The sequence below is a fragment of the Urocitellus parryii genome, chromosome 8 (assembly GCF_045843805.1).
Source record: "Urocitellus parryii isolate mUroPar1 chromosome 8, mUroPar1.hap1, whole genome shotgun sequence".
Classification (NCBI taxonomy): Eukaryota; Metazoa; Chordata; class Mammalia; order Rodentia; family Sciuridae; genus Urocitellus; species Urocitellus parryii.
This window is the reverse complement of record NC_135538.1, coordinates 125,212,193-125,228,690: the sequence shown is the minus strand read 5'-3', so window position 1 is coordinate 125,228,690 and position 16,498 is coordinate 125,212,193. Positions and strand designations below refer to the sequence as shown.

Genomic DNA, 16,498 nt, shown 5'->3' with positions numbered 1-16,498 from the left:
TAAGTTGAATGTCCCTCAGATCAATCCCCAGAACTAATAATAATAATAATAATAATAATAATATGGTCAGATTGGTGGCAGTGACTTAGGAACAAAGCACCAAGCAGTCTGAATACAGGAAAGAAACACCAGTCAGGCACCCATGGAAATGCCTGTCAATCAGCAGGATCTCCTGGCCACCACCTGTCAATCAAAACAGGGTCTCCTGGCCAATCCTGGAGTTCAGCCAGCTCCCCTGACCAACTCCAGCAGGACAAGGAACTCTTAAAAACACCTTTTCCTGTCCCAAGCCTTTCCTTTCCTGCTGTGAGCCCCATAAATCCAAGTAAGGTCAAGCTCTTCCTCCCCCCCCATCCCCTGGCCCCCGCTGTTTCTCCTCAGACCCTCTTCCTGTCCACTCTGTCAGTCTGATAGAGTTCCACCCAGGAGTAAGTCTCTTGTTCCAAGGTCCTTTTTAAATCTGCCTTTGGTCGCTGCCCACTGCCTGATCTCACAAATAATTGATCAGAATCTCTGGCTGATGAGTGGAGAGTTGCTGTGGCTATCATCTGCAAGTAGCCCCATAGCGGTTTGCAGAGGCAAGAGTTTTGGAGCTCATAAAGGGCATTGCCAGCCTGACCCAGCACTTGTCTTATTTGGGGCCCAGTGTATGCCTGGACCAGTACAACTAAAACAGGTGCAGAGGATTGTGCCCAGGTGTAAGGATGGCCTTAGCCTAAGCAACTCCATTTTAAAATAAAACTGCAGTCCCCACCAGGCAAGCCTACAGAGCCCTTCAATATTGTTATCAGGCATATCCTGATAAATTAAGTCACCTTCCACAACCCTTATAAAACTTAGAGTAAAGTCACTGTCATTTGCCTTCACCATGATAGGAGTCAAAGATGAGAGATTAGGGTGGAAACCACCAAACCATGTTTTTGTTGGGAGCTGCCACTTAGGAGCTGAGTACCCTTAGCCTTGAGCAATGGAATTGTGGATACTGGCTTCTACTGCACCTGTAAGCAGGTGGATCCGATCTCTGCTGAGCATAGGAATGAAGCTATGGAAGTGGGTGTCACCCAATGAGACTGGGATACACCCCCATAAAACCCAATCCCTTGGCTCTTTTGGGTTGAACTTTCTTGAATGTCTTTCTCCCCAATAAATAAAGAATTTTCAAGTGTCTCACTCTTTCTCCAATGGACCCTTAAGGTCAAGAGCCTTCCCTGATTTCTACAAGCAAAGGGTATTTCTGTGTGTCATATACTTCTTTCGCCGTTTTCTTAAGTTATAGGTGCAGCCAGCTCTTGTGAACCCAGCTGAGGTTGCCAGCCTGGCAAGAGCATCTTTTTACTCTAAAGGTATTTTTGTGACAAACTTGTCCATTGTGTTGTGTTACCCTGATTTCTGCAATGTGGCTGTCATTTGGTAGGCTCTGATCAACCTTTTCTTATCTTTTATTTGAAACATCAAAATCTCTGAGTCTTTCAGAGTCACTGACTGTCCAGTATTAAATTACAATGAATTCCCTCAGTCATCCAATTTTTTGAAAAAGAGAATTTCCTCCCATTCAATTCAGATACATGGAGCACCTGGAATGTACTGTCTTCTGTGTTTCACCATCTTATCCCTTCCAGCAGTTATAAATTATTTAATTAATAATACAAAATCACTGAGTACATATTTGCTAAACAAATATAACAATGCTTTTTTTTTCAAGAAGCAAAATCATTCACATAATTGAAGTTGATGAAATTTTAAGATTCAACCATCTCTGACAGAATAGAGTTGATTATGTAAAATACATAGTTTAGCTGGGTTGTCCACATAGGTTTGGAACAACTCACAGAGTGATGAAATGTTTATCAAGTGACATTTCTGGAAAGTCTATGGATGAATGATTATCATTCCATTTTTATGAGGTCTAGATAGAGCTAATGCAATTATATTGAAATTTATAGTTTAGCTTTTTTCTTTTTGCTACTTTACAAAGTCACTATTTCAGTATGAACTAGCCAAATGGAATTATTTTAATGTATTTTCAAGAACGGTGTGACCATACTGGTGCATATTAGCCAAGTATCATTCTTGCCTAATGTGATAATAAATAACATAATGAATATGATATATTTTGCAAAAGGAACCTATAACCTGAAATTTAGGATATGAATGAGATATAAGAGAAACCTTTATAATCCTCCCATTATTATAACTTCATTTTATATCTAAATATGTTTATTTTGAACTGAAAATGCTCCTCACCAGGTTGTTTAATATCTGCTTTACTTCCTTATTCCTCAGGGTGTAGATGAACTGATTGGCTATAGGAGTCATCACTCCAGAGAAGAGGGCCATGAACTTGGGCTGGTACTTTGTAATGGATGAGGGGGGGCTGAAGGTACATGCTGATGGATGGACCATAAAATAAGAGAACCACAACGAGATGAGAGGAACATGTCCTGACGGCCTTTTTCTTTCCTTCAGAAGACTTAATGTTAAGTACAGCATGTGCAATACTAGCATAGGAGGCAAGAATTAAGGAGAGAGGAACAGCTAACATAAAAATGCACACCACATAGAGTGTGAATTCATTAACTTCTTTTTCACCACAGGCAGTCTTTAACAGAACTGGGATCTCACACACCAAGTGATCCAGTTTATTCATGCAGCACAGTGGCAACTGCAGTGTAGTTGTGACCTCTGATATAGCATAGGTGATACCACCCAACCACACAATGGATGCTAATAGAAGGCAAACACGCTGGTTCATGATCAGAGTGTAGTGCAGAGGTCTGCAGATGGCCACATAGCGATCAAAAGACATGAGAGCCAAGAGAAGACATTCTGTACTCCCCATTATGCTGAAGAAATAGAGCTGAACTACACACCCCATATAGCTAATGGTCTTAGAGCTTCTCAGGTTTACCAGCATCTGAGGCACAATGCTTGTGGTTAAACATATGTCTAAAAAGGAGAGGTTGGTGAGGAAGAAATACCTGGGACTGTTGAGACTGGGATCTAACTTGGACACCAGAATGATGGAGATGTTTCCCATGAGGGCCATGGGATATGTTATCAGAAGAATAACAAATAGAGGAAGCTCTATCCAAGGACGGTCAGCAAAGCCTAGTAGAATGAACTCGTCAGGGTGGCTTTCATTAATTAGCCCCATACTCTTCAACTTATTTCACCTATGGTAGAGATGTACCAAAGAATTTAGAATTATGGGAAGAGAAAAACCACAACAATCCATTTGTTTGTACTCATAGATTATAGAACACAGTAATTTAGTTTTGAAATAACACAAAGAATCCAGACCAGGTCATCTAATTTTCCTTCATTAATAAAAAAATTAAAAGTATTTGTCAACAAGTAACCCAAGCATTCTGAAACTAAATTTCCTCTCCTGTGTTACAAGGTTGATAATAGCTACCTTCTTTTTCTCTGGTGAGGTGTGCGTGAAACATAGAAGTGACTGTATTTTAGAAACTTCAAAGTAATGGTTTCAGATTTTACAGAATAAAAATCAATTGAGTAGTTTAATATAAAATTTGTTGTTTCCTATCTTTAGGTGTCTGACAAAAGTAGATAAGTTCAAGTAATTTTATGATTTCATGTTAAGGATCACTGTTGCAGAGCATTAGAAAAATAATAAGAATCACAAAATTATTCAGGTAGCCTGAGTAGAAGATTAAGGAAGAGGAAACCTGGAGATATGTGTATCATCAAGATAGATTAGTCCAGGGTTAGGGACATAGATCTATATTTAGCACTTACCTACTTCTTGCTAGACCTTGGAATAAACCCCTGACTCTCCCTAAAGGGGAAGGAAAGTTTTCCTAATTAGTTGAATAATTATGTCTTCTCTATGGGGAGTGAGAAAAGATTGGATTTAAACAAATGATTCTTAGATATTTGAAATTGAACAGGACATTTAAAAACATTTAACATCAATTTTCTCGTATTTGAAAAACTATCAATGACTGCTTTTATAAATTCAACAAGTTAAGCTAAAAAGACAGGTTTCTTCATACTTTGGGATTTGTTTTTGTACTTACGTGTTTCTTTACAAAACTCATCCAAGTTCTGGGCATTTCATATATCATATTAAATTTTAGTTAATTTATCCATTTTAGTGGGGTTTCTTTATGAATTGAAATTATTATCCTCTTTTAGGAAAAGGATTTTGATAGTTATCAGTGACCCCTTTACTATATATAAATATAGGTACATTTTTTAAGACCAGGTAACTTCTGTAGGAGATATGCCAACTCAGGCCCAGAGACATTCAAATCCTGGAATCATTTTTTTTTTTTCACTTTTAGGACATATTTCTTTGGTTTCCAGCTAAAAGGATCATAGAAACAAAATTAATGCCCTAAGGAAAACATTATTTTGAGATATAAAAATTATTTTTTATACATTTGTTCTTTATTAGTGAAGTATGTTTCATAGAAACCACATCTCATGTAACTTGAGGAACATTCAGATGTCAGCAACTTCACTAGATTTATATGATTGGGGACTTTTTTCATATTAAGTGTATTTTTTTTTGATGACCTCAAAGCTCTTTGATTTTTGCATTTCCCTGGAGATCACTATGACTTAATCTTGCATTATATATAAACTTTATATATAATTATATTTCTCATGCTCACCATATTATTCTCATTACATTTTATTACTGTAAACTCTTAGATTCCATGATATTTGGATTCACCTATTTTCAGTGATTTTGTCATCCTTATTTTACTACATAGTAATATATAGCCATGAATGTTTAAAGTCATGTTAAAAGTTGCCAGGCTGTATTCCTGTTGAAGTCTTTGTATTTTCACTCATACGTTCTTTCTAGCCTATTGAATACATACTTTCTTTTCACACCATATGGTATTTTATTTATAATTTGATCAGGTACAGCTTTGTAGATAGTAAAATATCACTAGAAGAAATAGAAGCAATTTTATATAAGACTTGGCCTCTGGATGAAATAAACAGACAAGTCAATCCATAAAATTGTGACCATATATGTAAAAAATTCACATTACTGCTAAGTCACTTAATACTTTCATCCAGGTATTTAATATTTGTGGAGTGTGTTTTTATTGTAATTTTAATGTCTCTAAGTATGATCCAAGTGAGAAATTAAAAAAGAGATTCCAGAGAGAAGAGTAATTGTTCCTAGAGCCAACAAACTAGGCATTTCTGAAATTTAGAAAACACTCCTTGAAATGAAATGGTCTCTGACTCTTGTATGTATATTTGGTGCTACCACCTATCTACTACTCATTCCAAACTTCCCTAAAATGAATGGCCTCTAAATACATGCATTTTTTACTTACCTTATTTTGTTAAATATTCTTCAATAAAAAGAAATTATTAAGGAATACACTTGAATTTTTCAAGCTTTCAGGAAAGAATGGAGAAATCATAGTATATTAATGAGTATTTAAATATTCTGTTCAGAAGTTAGTTTTTCAGATGATATGGGGTACCAAAGAGAAAAAAGGGTAGGTTAGGAAGGCAATAATAGAAAATATCAAGCATGCATTTTGGGAGTGCTATTTGTATGTTATTCCTGAGACCTCTTGGGCATTATTATCACATAGGCCATTCATTTACCTTTCTCCCAGGTGAGTTAATGAGCAAGTTCCTTGGAGCAAAGTTCTCCATGAAAATGCTTCTGATGTACAATTAGTTACCTCCTGGCTAAGGCTGCTATGCAAACACCAGATCTTATTAATGTTGTCTAAATGCAACTCAATACTTGTTGAGCTCCAGTTCGCTTCATGCTGTTTCAATGACAAGATTTCATTTATTTCTTGTGCCTCAAAAATATTCTATTTTGTGTATGTATGACAATTCTTAATTGACTAATCAGTTGATGACACCTAGACTATTGCTACTTCTAGGCTTTTATGAATGGAACTACATAAAATGTAAGAGTGCAGATATCTTTTACTCATACTGAATTCATTTCTTAAGGATATATATCTATGTCTATCACATTTTTAAACTGCTTTTCTCATGGGATGAACACAGATGCATTCAATACCTGCTTATTATAAACAATGCTGCAATAAATATAAAAATTTTAGGCATTTCTACCATATATTGTCCTAATTCCTATTGATACCAACCTGGAAATAGTGTTGCTAGATCATGTGGTATTTCTTATTATTTATTTTTTGAGGAACCTCCATAATGCTTTACATAACCACCATAGTAAGTTACATAGCCAACAGTAGTGCTAGAGATGTATTAGCAAGTTTTGCATTACTATGACCAAAGTATTTCACAAGAACAATTTAGAAATGCACAAATTTATTTTGGGTTCACTGTTTCAGATGTTCTGTCCATGCACTGTTTCCATTGCCCTAGGCCCTAGGTGAAGCAAAACATCAGGGCTAAAGGGCAGAGCAAAAAAAAAAAAAAAGAAAAGAAAAGAAAAGAAAAACAAAGAAAGAAAAGAAAAGAAAAATAAAGAAAGGCTATTTAGCTCTTGGAAGTCAGAAGTCAGGAAAAAAAGAGTGTGTGGGGAAAGAAAAAAAAATATTAGCCCTCAGGCACACCCTCAGTAACAAATTTCCTCCACTTAATCCTGACCTGCCTAAAAATACCACTCACTTATCCTTTTGAATTATTAATCCATCAAATGGATTAACTAACAGCTCAAGCTATGGCTTTAATAATCTAATCACTTCACTTCCTGCATTAACCAGGAGGTTTTAGAGAACCCCTTATATCCAAAACATAACACCTTTTATTCCTGTCCTTACAGACATTTGTCTTTTGTCTTATTCATTATGGAGATTCTAATGAGGCAAAGAGTGAGGAGTGAGATGACATCTACCAGGCTGGGCCCAGTCCCTGGTACACAGGAAACAGGGACCATGGGCACTGCCAAGCCAGGATGCTGGACCTGCTTGTGCTGGTCTGGAGTCTGGGTCTTTATCAAGAAGCCTGAATATGGGGCCACAGAAGCTGCCTGGTGCTAGGTTTCACTGGAGAGAGGCCAGGCTTAACAAGTCAAGTGCTGACTTTACTCTCCATGCCTTGTGTCAGTGTATCTCTGTGATATGAGGCAGAGGTGTGGAGGGAAGGTGATACAGATGCTGGGAAATTGTCTTCTTACTCTCTTCTAATGTGCCTTTTCTTCTTCATGTGCTCCTCCAGGTACTGTGATCTTTCACACTGATTTTTTTTTTAGCTCTTGTTCAAATTGGTTCATATCCCACCACCACCTTGGAGCTTGCCCGCTTCTCTGGAAAGTCTTTTCTGTCAAGTTGGTCACATCACTCCTCAGTACCTTTTTTGTTTTCAACTTTTTAACATCCTCTTCTCTTGTTTCCCCTTTTTTTGCTTGCAAAACGTATAAATGTTATTTTGAATGTTTACACATGTATCTTCTCTTGGGATCTTTAATCATAGCACATGTGATATTCAATCTTAGCCATATTTGCATAAGCTTTTTAATATGTAAACTAAAGTGAAGAACAGCTTCCAAAACTAGTTGTTTAATTTTTTTTTTGCTTTCTCCAAATACTTTATTTTCGTTTTTTTTTAATTTGTTCTAATTAGTTATATATGACATGAGAAAGCATTTCAATTCATTTTACACAAATGGAGCACAACTTTCATTTCTCTGGTTGTACACAATGTAGAGTCCCTCCATATGTGCAGTCATACATGTACCTAGGGTAATGATGTTTATCTCATTCCACCAGCGGCACACCATCTTTCCTGCCTCCATACCTCATCCTCTTTCCTCCGTCTCCTTTGCCCAATCAAAGTTTCTCCATTCTTCCTAGGCTTCCTCCCCCCAACATGCATCAGCATCCAATTATCAGAGAGAACATTCGGCCTTTGGGTTTTTGGAGTTGGCTTGCTTTTCATAGCACGATATTCTCCAGTCCATCCATTTACCTACAAATGCCATCCATTTATTAAATATTAGCCTCGATAATTTTTTTTCTATTTTTTTTTATAATTTCATACCAGTTACATGAAGATTTTCCAAATTTTATTACAGCTTAGATGTAAGTTTTCTCATATTCTAAATGAGAAAATTGCAAGTAATAGTATGTGGCTTTGCAAAATTTCAACAATTTGTCAATGACAAAATCAGGGTGTGATTATGGATTTTTTGTTCTGGTGACCCATTCTTATAAACAACACCCAAAGCAAAACAAATGCTCTGAAATCCTACAAATGTCAACCTTAACCATGAATATAGATTTCCATTTCACACATGAATTTGTGTCACCAGCAACTTTAATAAAGAACCAATAATAAAATCAACATTTTCCAAGATATGAAGGGAGCCATACTTTGTGGAAGTACAAGCTTCTCCAGCCTGTAAATTTCTCCTCTCATCCAGACAGATGATTCCCAATTTTTGTCTGCTTCATCTTATTCTTAGAGCTGTGCAGTACATTTCTTATGTGCATGCTCAAATATCTTTACCTTTCATAACTCTGCAGGACAGAAATATTGACACAAATGTGCCACCCAGGAAATAACCGAAATCAGTTCTGGCTTCTGGCTCAGGTACACTCAGTTTTATTCCTCATGCAGCCATCTGTACATGTTTTCTAACTCTCTTTTACAAATGTGAATTTGGAAAGGGAACTAGCTATTATGTATTACAATATCAAGTGATTTCAAGAGTATTAAACTTTCAAATACAAATCATCATATACCAATTATAATTCAATAATCACTAACACCTTACAAATGAGTAGTGAAAATTGTATGGTCTTTCCAAAGACATCACCAGGTTGAGCAAATTAACATTTTAGCATGAGTGCTTTACCATTCCCTTTGTACAGTTATACAATATTAAACTCCATTTTTATAGTTATACAATATTAAAATGCATGTTAATTTTTCTAAAATGTATAATGCACTCCTAAAAAATTCTAAGGCTTCTTTAATTTGTAACCTTCCTCAGTATGGCTCTGCTTTTAATGAACTTAATAAAATGGACAATTACAGGCCAGTTATTTTATATAATATGCTTCTCTTTAGATTTCTTTGGTCTTCATGTATGATAAGGTTGAAGTTACTAATTTTTGGTGGGAATACCTCATAGGTGCTATTGTGTCCTCCTCTGCATTCCATTATAGGTATATGGTATTCATTTATTCCACTGGTTATACTAACTCCAATTCTCTCATTAACATGGTGTCTGCTAGGCTTCCGTGCTATAAAGTTATCTTGTCTGCCTTGGTATCTCATGAGTATCATGAGGCAAAATACATTGAGTTGAGATGGAATTCTTTTTTGGACTAATTTCCAGCCACTAGTCTATTTTCAGGAATCCTTTATAATCCTTCTCAGAGATAATTTTTACTGTGGTGTTTTCCAAATGGAAATGTATAGAATCTTATTATTCCTTCTACATATATTATTTGTTGTGGTAAGGTGAAAAATACCTTCTGATCTCTAGAACATCGATTACATGGTCAAAGGGTTTTACAAATGTAATTAAATTGAGGTACTTGGGATAAGAATACTACTCTGAATTTTCTGATTGAGGTATTATAATCAGTAGAATCATTATGAGAGGAAGCTGGAGTATATTAAAGACATGAGATACTATGCTGGTGACTTTAAAAATAGAGGGAGAGGCTATAAGAGAGGAGTGAGATATCTTCTCAAAACAGAAAAATGAAAAGACAGATTTTCTCCTGATAGTGGAAGAAGAAATGTAACATTGTAACTTAATTTAGGTTTCTGATCTCTATAAATATAAGACAAATTTTTATTGTTGGGCACAGTGGCACTTCCTGCAATCCTAGCAAATTGGGAGGCTGAGGCAGGAGGATTGCAAGTTCAAGGCCAGCCTCAGCAACTTAACAAGACCCTGTCTCAAAATAAAAAATAAAAAGGGATGTGGACATAGCTTCAACCTCTGGTTAAAAAAAAAAAAAAAAACATTATATTTTTATTTTAAGATTAAATTTTAGATAATTTGCTATAGAAAACATAGAAAGCTTATATCATTGGCATTCTGTTCAAAGGAATAGTTTTCCTTCTGTATGTCATTATTTTTGAGTTTGCATGTATGTGTGTGTTGTGTTCGTATGCATTTCTCTTTCTATACCTAACTTTGCACTTAACATCATGACCTTCACTCCCACTCATGTTATTATAAATGATGCAATTTCTTTTTCTCTTTTATGGCTGAATAGTATTCCATTTTGGTGTATATATAGCCTTTTCTCTATCCAATCATCCATAGATGGACATTTAGGTTGAATCCATATTTTAACTATGGTGAATAATGCTATAATGAATGTGGGAATGCATACAGAAATTCATTATGCTAATTTAATTTGCTTTGCACATATGTGCTTTGGTGTGATTGCTGAATCTTTTAGTAATTCTATCTTTTTTTTATGGTGCTGGGGATTGAACCCAGTGCCTTGTGCACGTGGGGCAAGCACTCTACTAACTGAGCTATATCCCCAGTGCCTAGTTCCATCATTTTTGATAAGCAATTTATGTATTTATTTTTCCTTGCATGAAATTTCATTCCTTTTGTTATAAGGGCTTATCAATAAAAGCATTCATTGGATTGGACAAAAAAATATATTTGTGATACTGGTTTTCAGTATGCATTATTTTAAGCCTTGATTCAGTAAACTGTAAGAAAAGGATTTGTTGGGTAACAAGTGTTGGGAAATGTTCCTGTCCAGCCTTGGGGAAAGCATACTCTTTTTCCTTTCCAAAGAAAGAATTTAGAACTCAGTGGGGGATGTTGGACATTTTATTATTCAAGCACTTCTTAGAGGTAGAGGTTGAGATACATTGGAGGATATAATGTATTTTAGTCCAGTTCTATTTTATTCAAGTCCACTCCATCTCATTAGTGGGTCAGACTACCCAAAAAGTTCCCTGTGTTGCAATCACAGGGAGTTCTGAGCAGATACAACAGTCAGTCTGGTTGTCATAACATGTAACATCCATTTCCCAGTCCAGAGTTAGGATACTTATTGATAACCTATGGAGAATATGACAAATGTTTAGTCAACACTAATAATACCAAATCAACTCCATTAAGCATAGACTACTGAAAAATCTTGTTTTAATAAAGTAGCCCAAACAGTAAACTTAGATGGGCAAGTGTACCATACCAATCTGTCTCTTTGTATTTCAGAGCATAGAAAGAATAAGACACTTGTGGAATAAGTGCCACAAACTGATAAAATCTGTCTTCTGATTTTAGTCTTTCTCATTGCTGAAGAGGGACCTCAACTCATTTGACAGACCTTCAGGTTGCATCTGTTATTGATGATAGCAACATGGCTTCCAGCCACCAAGCTGTGCAGCCAGCCCACTGTTCCCTGTTAGAAGCAGCAGGGGAGCATTAGAGCCCCAGAGTGGTGGCCTGGGTAGGTTAAAGCACAGGCAACAGGCACAGGCTACTATGCAGAGCTTTCCATGGTGGCACAGGCTGAGGTATGGTGGCGCCAGCATAAAGCCAGGCTAAGCCTACTGCATGCGTACAATCTAGTCCTCAGGTCCAGATGCCCTACAGAGCATTCATAATTCAGTTACTTCAATCTTTAGTTTCCTGACCTGCCATAAGTAAATGGAAGTAAGTCACTATACAAAACCTTAAACTATACTACAGAGCAATAGTAATAAGAAAAGCATGGTATTGGCACCAAAACAGACTGGTAGAACAATTGTACAGAATAGAGGACACAGAAACTAACCCACAAAATTATAATTATCTTATATCAGACAAACGTGCCAAGAACATGCACTAGAGAAAAGATAGCCACTTCAACAAATGGTGCTGGGAAAACTGGAAATCCATATGTGACAAAATGAAATTAAACCCATATCACTTACTATATACAAAATTTAACCCAAACTGAATCAAGGACCTACGAATTACACCAGAGAATCTGTGTCTAATAGAAGAAAAGGTAGGCCCTGATCGTCATCATGTGGGATTAGGCCCCAATTTCCTTAATAAGACTCCTATAGCACAAGACTTAAAACCAAGAATCAATAAATGGGATGGACTCAAACTAAAAAGTTTCTTCTCAGCAAAAGAAATAATCTGTGAGGTGAATAGAGAGCCTACATCCTGGGAGCAAATTTTTATCTCCCTCACACATCAGATAAAGCACTCATCTCTAGAGTATATAAAGAACTCAAAAAGCTAAACACCAAAAAAAAAAAACCCAATCAATAAATGGGCCAAGGACCTGAACACACACTTCTCAGAAGGATATTCAATCAATCAACAAATATATGAAAAAAGTGTTCATCATCGCTAGCAATTAGAGAAATGCAAATCAAAACTACTCTAAGATTTCATTTCACTCCAGTCAGAATGGAAGCTGTTATGAAAATAAACAATAATAAGTGTTGGTGAGGATGTGGGGGGAAAGGCACACTCATCCATTGCTGGTGGGACTGCAAATTGGTGCAGCCAATATGGAAAGCAGTATAAAGATTCCTTGGAAGTATGAAGATCCAGGTATCCCTCTCCTTGGTCTATACCCAAAGAACTTAAAATGAGTATAGTACAGGGACACAGCCACATCAATGTTTATAGCAGCAAAATTCACAATATCTAAACTGTGGAACCAGCCTAGGTGCCCTTCAGTAGATGAATGGATTAAAAACTATGGCATATATACACAATGGAATATTACTCAGCAATAAAAGAGAATAAAATCATAGCATTTGCAAGTAAATGGATGCAGTTGGAGAAGTGCTAACTAAGTGAAGTTAGCCAACTCCCAAAAAATAAATGGTGAATGTTTTCTCTGATATAAGGTGACTGACTCATAGTGAGTTAGGGAGAGGGAACATGGGAGGAATAGACGAACTCCAGATAGGGAGGAGGGGTGGGAGGGAAAGGGAGAGGACGGGGTTATCAATGATGATGGAATGTGATGGACATAATTATCCAAAATACATGTATGAAGACATGAATTGGTGTAAACATACTTTATATACAAATAGAGATGTGAAAAATTGTGTTCCAAGTGTGTAAAAAGAATTGTGATGCATTCTGCTATCATGTATTTTTAAAATAAAAGCAATTTAAAAAATGAAAATGGAAGTAAGGCAGATCTGAATGAGATTGGGGCTAACTAATAGCTTTCCAAACCCTAATTAGCATAAATTTGGAACAATAGCAGTGACTCAAGTGCTAAATAAACTTCTAGACTAGCAGACTCCACAGGAGAAGATCGGAGGTGCCCTCTTGCACTTCAAGAGTGCAGTTCCTATTTCTACTCTTCAATATATCTCACTCTTACACTCATTCATTCTGGTTTATGGATTTCATTATTCAAATTTATGAGACAAGAACTCTGAAAGAAGAACTTGACAGTAAGCTGCTGCCATCTGCTGCAACCTTCTCAGCTGAGAATGGGAATGCCCATTAGGAGCTGCAACACCTCTCAGCTGATGAGACCTGTAGCTTATACAGACCCCTACCTTCCTGCAGAAGCAGTGAGTCAGGTACCATCTCAAAATTCCAGTTTCAGAAGTGCTGACAACAGGCAAAACAGTTCTAGAATGCATTTTATCAGGCATTTTTATGGGCAGTCCCTTGTGTCACCCTGTCTACATAGTCTTTTACCTCCATGCTTTAATGTGTGATGTAGTCAAATGGCAATTTCCTTTGCTGAGAATTTTTTCCATCATCTTGTTTTCATTAGTTGTACAATCTTGAATGGTGCTTCTCTGGTGATGGGCTCCATAGAAAGTATAGCATAAGTGGTGCACGTACATTATATGAGCTATAACATTATTCTTCTCCATTCTATAACTGTGACAAATGTCCAATAGAATTCTTTTAATCTTCTGCCATAAGCCTCATCCCAGAATCTCTGGAATAACATGGATGGTAAGCTCAGTAGGTTTCAATGTGTCTAGTAACCCCAAAACTTGTGCCTGTTTTGCTGTCCATTTGGCCTGATCAAAACCCTCAGAGAAGATGTCAGAGCAGAACTAGGCAGTGACTCCTAACCCTTCCACACAATAGTAAAGAGGTGGTGAAGAAACAGCTAACCAGGGAAATGGGTGACAGAATCAATGCTCTAAGACCCAATACTTGACAGTTTGAGACTTGCAGAAACTTGAATTTTGGTTACTGGAGAAGAAAATAAAAATGAATTTTCTTAACCCCAAACATGGATGAGGGAGAAATGGGGAGGGACAACAAAAAGAAAAGTAGGGAGAAGAAAAGCACATACCCTTACTTCTTAACAAAATCTGTAAATAAAAGCAGAACCGCCCCCCACCACCACCACCACCTCCTCAGACAAGTAGAGATGTGGAGCTGACCCCAAAGATGATCACTCCCAGGAAGTGCAGGCCTAACCCATTGCTCTACACAGTCAGAGATGGGGGTGATACCACAATTCACAGCATGGGAAGTAAGAGCCCAGGCATGGAAAGTCAGTGAAATAAATCTGACAGAGAGCTGTCTCTGTCCTGGCAGTAGAGGAACATATTACCCACAGCTACAGCTAGTGGAATCTTAGAAATAGGCAGAATGGCTGCCTCTGCCCTAGATAGTGGAAAAGAATGACACTCATGGTTCACAGCCTTGGACAATGGGAATTTGAAACCAGATGGACTATCTCTTTTCTAGTTTCAGGGATGGTGCCCTGGCAATCTATATCAGTTGGGCAAGGGGGTGGTGCTTTTGCACCACAGACCACCCACAGAAGACCCACAACCATAGGTCCTGTGCTTAAAGAAAGTCACCAGGCTCTATGCCACTTTGAAGAGATCCCTGTGGAGGGGAGTGTGTGCACAGTGACCCACTACATTTGGAGTCATGATCTTGAGCCTTGTATCCTATGCTTCGGTGTGCAATTGAAACAACCAGCAGACACAGCATAGCACCCTTTCAGCATCCAATTTCTGACCCCTGGGCTGATAAATAGAATTGGCTGATGAGAAGTCCATAACAACAAACTTTTTCTCCTCAGTACCTCAGGGGTGGTCCAAAGTGGAACACTGGCAGAAAACTTCAAATGCTTCCAAATCCTGATGAAATTTGAACAAAGAAAACTCAATAAGAATATTCTTCATCTTGGTATGATTTGCACCAAATTGTTTAATGTCAACTTTCATTATATATATATATATATATACACACACACACACACACACACACATGTATATATGTGTGTGTATATATATATATATCTTCATTTTGATTTGATAGTCGTTACAGTATTATTTGACATTGTTCCCTCAACCCATTTTATTGAATTTCTTCTTCTTTTTTTTTTAAATTTTATTGATTCTTTTCAGTTGTACATGACAGTAGCATCCATTTTGACAGAATTATAAAAGCATGGAATGCATTTTGTTCTAATTCAGGCCCAAGCACCTCTCCTTCCACTTCCCTCCCCACAACCCCAGTTCCCTTCCATTTACTGATCTTTCCACTATTTAACCATAGTTATATTTTTTAAATTAATTTATTATAGAGGTACATGATGGGGAGATTCACTGTAGTATATTAATAAGTGTAATAGAAAAGTTATGTCAGATTCATTTCACTGGCTTTCCTTTTCCAATCCCCCCTCCCTTCCTTTCATTTCCCTTTGTCTAGTCCCCTGAACTTTTCTATGCTCTCATTTATTTTTCCTCCTTTATTGTGGGTTAGCTTTCACATATCAGAGAAAACATCTCACATTTGTTTTTGAAGATTTTTTTGTGGAGTGGGGATTGGCTTATTTCACTTAGCATGATAGTGTCCAGATCCATACATTTACCAGAAAATGGCATTATTCTTTATGGCTGTATATGTATTATGATACATATACTCCATTGTGTATATGTATATCATTTTCTTTATTCATTCATCTTTTGAAGGGTACCTAGGTTGGCTCCAAAGCTTTGATATTGTGAATTGTGCTTCTATAAACATTAATATGGCTTTGTCACTGTAGTATGCTGATTTTAAGTCCTTTGGGCATAAACTGAAGAGTGATATACTGAAGTCAAATGATGGTTCCATTTTTGTTATTTTGAGTAATCTCCATACTGCTTTCTAGAATGGTTGCATTAATTTGCAATCCCACCAAGAATATATGAGTATACCTTTTCCCTCACATCCTCGCCAAAATTTATTGTTACTTTCTGATTAGAGTGAGGTGAAATCTCAGTGTATTTTTAATTTCCATTTCTCTAATCACTAGAGATATTGAATATTTTTCATATATATGTTGACCATTTGTATTTCTTCATTAGAGAAGTGTCTGTTTAGTTCTTTTGTTCATTTATTGATTGGGTTATTTGTTTTTTGGTTGTTGAGTTTTTTGAGTGTTTTGTCTATTCCTGATATTAACACCCTCTCTGAGGTGCAGGTGGCAAAGATTTTGTCCCATTCTGAAGTCTCTGTCTTTATGTTCTTGATTGTTTCCTTTGCTGTGAAGAAGGTTTCTAATTTCATGCCTTTCTACTTATTAATTTTTTTATTTTGCTTCTTGTGCTTTAGATGTCTTGCTAAGAAAGT

The 16,498-nt window shown here is 36.7% G+C and overlaps 2 pseudogenes; one reads left to right on the top strand and one right to left on the bottom strand.

Annotated features, from left to right (window-relative positions):
• Nucleotides 1–16,498, top strand: part of LOC113200094 (olfactory receptor 2J1-like) — a 103,520-nt pseudogene that overhangs the window by 41,643 nt on the left and 45,379 nt on the right.
• Nucleotides 2,218–3,154, bottom strand: LOC113200098 (olfactory receptor 2B6-like; annotated as a pseudogene).